The sequence below is a fragment of the Physeter macrocephalus genome, chromosome 11 (assembly GCF_002837175.3).
Source record: "Physeter macrocephalus isolate SW-GA chromosome 11, ASM283717v5, whole genome shotgun sequence".
In the NCBI taxonomy this organism is placed as follows: domain Eukaryota; kingdom Metazoa; phylum Chordata; class Mammalia; order Artiodactyla; family Physeteridae; genus Physeter; species Physeter macrocephalus.
The window spans coordinates 40559438-40564435 of NC_041224.1; positions in this window are offsets into that span (position 1 = coordinate 40559438).

Genomic DNA, 4998 nt, shown 5'->3' on the forward strand with positions numbered 1-4998 from the left:
AAGCAATTATACTCCAATAAAGATGTTAAAAAAAAAAAAAGGAAAAGCAAATGAATAGGCTAGAAAGAAATACATCAAAGTTTGACAATGAATATTCTTTAAGTAGCGGGTCACAATTTTATTTTCATTTTATTTTTCTGTATATTTCAAGTTCATCTTTATTCAATTAAGTTTTTAAAGTAATGCATGCTTAATTTAAAAATTGAATAGTGCTAAAAGTCTTAATAAAATAGAAAGCACCCCATCCCTGCTGTAAACAGAAGCAAAAAAAATAAATAAATAAAACCTAAGCTAATCCTAGCACACATTTATTCATTTATTTTTATTAAAGCTTTTGGAATTGTGAGAGGAAAGGGGAAAGTTTCATAAATTTTATTAATGGGCTTTTAAAAGTAGCTTGACTTCTAAAATTTAAACATCATTTAGTTAATCAGTAATAACCATCCTACAATATCAGAAAGGAATAAGAATAAGAGAAAGTAATTTTAAAATCTCTGATATATTGGAATTCAAAGAGCCTGGAAGCTCACCTATCTCCAGAAAGAAGGAATTCTTCTTTCTGAGCAGAGATGAAATAAATCAGTGGAATTGAAACTTTTTTGCAGTTGAATCCTCTTTTTACCCCAAAGTCTTAGGTTGAACCCCTATCTATGAAACTGACAAAAGAATGTTAAGATCTCAGGTGTTAGTGTGTGGTCCAAAACCTTCATTAGACAGTGAGCAAACTGAGGGCCAGAAATAGATCATCTGACCCAATGTCAATTGCCCAACCGAGAGTCCTGACTTCCAATGTGAGGTGCTCTTATTTTAGGAAATCTGGTATGGCCCCTAGTAAGCCCCTTCAGTGTTTTAGGGGTCATCTTCACAGTAGTCTTACAGTCAAAACTGCTGGTATCAAAACTAAAAGGAACTCTACGATTGCTCCCCAAGTCTGGGTAGTAAAGAATAAGGAAGGGGGAGTGGTGGGGAAAATCTAAAGGCAGTGCCACTCACCTTTCCTCCGCAGCCTCTCTTCCCTGAACTAAATAGTGCCTCTTTAGTGAAGGCACTGTCTCGAGGAGCTATGCAACCCTGCTCGGGAGAGACAGGTGATGCACCGGCAGTGAAGGTTCCAGTCATCACAGTGGTGCTATACCTTCTTAGAGGGACTTCCATACCATAAATAAACAAAATGAGTGCTCCGTATTGGCATATGATACAAGTCAGGCACAATGCTAAACAGCTGGTTACTTTGTCATCAATTCTCACAGCACACCCATAAAGTATGTACTGTCAATTCTATTATAGAAATTGACTTTCTCAAGGTCACATTTCTAGAAGAGTTGGAACTAGGATTGGAATCCAGCCACTCCAGAATCCAAACTCCAGCCGAACATCTCAAATAGAAGTGTGTCCAGAAAAAGACAAACCAGGATAGTGAAAAGCCTCAAAATCTTGATGTAAGAGAAATAATTGAAGGAATTATGACTCTTTGGACAAGAGGAGCTTCAGGCTAACAATATTTATCCCTCAGAGTTGAGAATGACAAACAGATTAAAATAATAAAATAAAAGAAAGTGTCTCACAATCATAAGTGCTCAGTAAACAGAGATTTAAAAAAATCAAAAGTGGGAAGGGACAAGGCAGGGAATGGACGGTTTTCTGATATTTAAAGAACTACTCAGTGGGCTGCGGGTTCTGTGAAACTATGTGGGGTGAACAAGGATAGAAGCTACTGGAAGGTGTACTGGCATAGGCTAAGAACTTGCTTAAGTGGCAGATGGGTGGGGTGGGCCACTTCCAGGCGATGCTCACAAAAGCCTGAGGACCAGGAGACACCTACAGAGGGTTCATGCACTGGCTGGGCAGACAGGTAAATTTAATCAGCGGTGAAATTTCGAGTTTTTTTCAGTTGGTCTGTTGACATTCAACTAGTCACCTAGTCTCTGAGCTTCAGTTTTCTCATCAGTAACATAAGAATATTAGTCCTTACATAGGCAGGTAACAAATGTGGGATAGTCTTTCTTGCCAGTGGGACGTAGACATAGTCTACATGAGGGTTTTCTTGTCAGACCTCTTATAAAAGTGATAGAGTACAGAATGAAAAAAGTAGTAAAAGCTCTTAAGTCTGTTTCAGTACTTTATATGAGTCCATTGTCTCTGCTCTCATAACTTTTTTTAAAAGTAAGGAATACTTCTATAACCTAGAGAATTTGTGTGTGTACGTTAAACATCAGCCCCAAAGTCGAGATGCTAATAAATGAAATACAGCTGTGATATTCTCACAAAGAACTCTGAACTATCATCTAGTTTATCCTCATGATAAAAGCATTTTTTCCCATGCATTTCAGTTCAAACAATAAAAATTATGTCAACAGGGCTATTGACATTTTAGCTAATAATAGAATCCATTACGTTACATTAATAAAACAAATCTGCAATTTTATTTATTAAAATTCTACCATTATCTCTGTAGTAAAATGTATATGCTGCCATATAAAGAAGATTCACTAACGCTGACAACCAAAGAAATCAAGTGAAAGAGTGCTTTTGAGTAAGCACAATCACTAGTGAACCTAACCAAAGAATTAAAATAGAGGTCATAGGACTTCCCTGGTGGTGCAGTGGTTAAGAATCCGCCTTCCAGTGCAGGGGACACGGGTTTGACCCCTGGTCCGGGAAGATCCCACATACTGTGGAGCAACTAAGCCCGTGCGCCACAACCACTGAGCCGGCACTCTAGAGCCCGCGAGCCACAACTACTGAGCCCGTGTGCCACAACTACTGAAGCCTGCACGCCTAGAGCCTGTGCTCTGCAACAAGAGAAGCCACCGCAACGAGAAGCCCGCGCACCACAACGAAGAGTAGCCCCCGCTCACCGCAACTAGAGAAAGCCCTCATGCAGCAACAAAGACCCAACGCAGCCAAAAATTAATTAATTAAAAAAATAAAATAAAATAAAAATAAAAAAATAAAATAGAGGTCATAAAGTAAATTCCACATCTCAGGGGAAAAAAAGAAATGTAGTCTCTAGATGGAAGCATTATAAATAGGAAATAAAAAACAAAACACAATAAAGCATACAAAAGCATTAAACAACCAAATAAAGCAAATACCAACAAGTTGGTAATAACAGATATGAGGAGAATATATTCCTTCTTGAAAAGAGATTGATTCTCAGGTTGGATTTTACCTTGTAAAGGTCAAGGTCATGGTCTCTGGAGCTAGACTGTCTGGGTTTGAGAGCTTCCAGCCCTGCTAGTTTTGTGACCTTGAGAGCATGTCTCCTCTTCCCGTGCTCAGTTTCCTCATCTGTACAATAGAAGTGGTGATAGCACGCTGCCTCCCTGGGCTGATGTTAAGCATGAGGAGTGATGCTTGCAGAGGCCCGTGGTGATGCTCGCATAGCTGATAAGAAAAACTCTGAAAAAAAAAGAGCAGCACTTGCATTCTCTTGTGTTACTATGTTATGCAGCTGTAAAAAATTAAAACAGCATATAATGGCATCAGATGAGAGCTAGATAATTCCAATGGACATAAACATTTAGAAACAAACCCAAATTGAAAAGTATTTACTGTATGACCAGGGTAGAAATGCAAATTAGTGGGGGAAAAGATTATTCCCAAAATGATGCTGAGATAGCTGGCTTTTTAGAAGCACTACATTGAGTTGATTGTTTTTTTTAACCTCACAGCATACAATGGGATAAATTCCAGGTGGGTTGAGGAGTTAAGTTTGAAAAATGAAATCATAAGAGAACTGGAAGGAAATCACTGTTTCTATAATTTTGAAGTTGGAAAAGGGCTTTCTGAGCGTGACCCTAATGGTGGAAATTATTTAGGGAAAGGCTTATATAAAGAAACTGTAGGGCTTCCCTGGTGGCGCAGTGGTTGAGAGTCGGCCTGCCGATGCAGGGGACGCGGGTTCGTGCCCCGGTCCGGGAAGATCCCACATGCCGCGGAGCGGCTGGGCCCGTGAGCCATGGCCGCTGCGCCTGCGCGTCCGGAGCCTGTGCTCCGCAACGGGAGAGGCCACGACAGTGAGAGGCCGGTGTACTGCAAAAAAAAAAAAAGAAACTGTACTGCGGGACAAAATAATGTACAGCAGGGCTTCCCGAAATGTGAGGTACCAGCAGTGACATTGGGAGGTGCACAGATGAGTCTACTTTGTTTTATTTATTATATATTTATTTTAATTGTATTATAAGATCTTAGTTTACGAAACCTTAGAATTCACTGATATCAAGGCAAGGAAGAAGCTAAAGTTGGTATGTACACTTAAAAGGAAGTCAATTGGAACAAAAATATTAGAAAAATAATATTCGAGTTCGTTCTCAGATATTGTAAAATATATATAATGCAACTGTTCACTATTTACAATAGCCAAGACATGGAAGCAACCTAAATGTCCATTGACAGATGAATGGATAAAGAAGATGTGGTACATATATACAAGGGAATGTTACTCAGCCATTAAAAAGAATGAAGTAATGCCATTTGCAGCAACATGGTTGGGCCTAGAGGTTATCATACTAAGTGAAGTAAGTCAGACAGAGAAAGACAAATATTATGTGATAACACTTATACGTGGAATCTAAAAAAATGTTACAAATGAACTCATTTGCAAAACAGAAGTAGACTCACAGGCATAGAAAACAAACTTATGGTTACCAAAGGGGAAAGAGGGGGGAGGGATAAATTAGGAATTTGAGATTAACAGATGCACACTACTGTATATAAAATAGATAAATAACAAGGACCTACTGTGTAGCACAGGGAATTATAGTCAATATCTTGTAATAACCTATAATGGAAAAGAATTTGAAAAAGCATATATATATATGTAACTGAATCAATTTGCTGTACTATGTATATATACATATATATAGAAATAAAATCACAAATGTATGGGTGAATGATGACTAGAGATGGAAACTATGGATGAGAAGATGTTCTAATTAAGCTAATTCTTTATATATATATATATATATATATATATATTTTTTTTTTTTTTTTTTT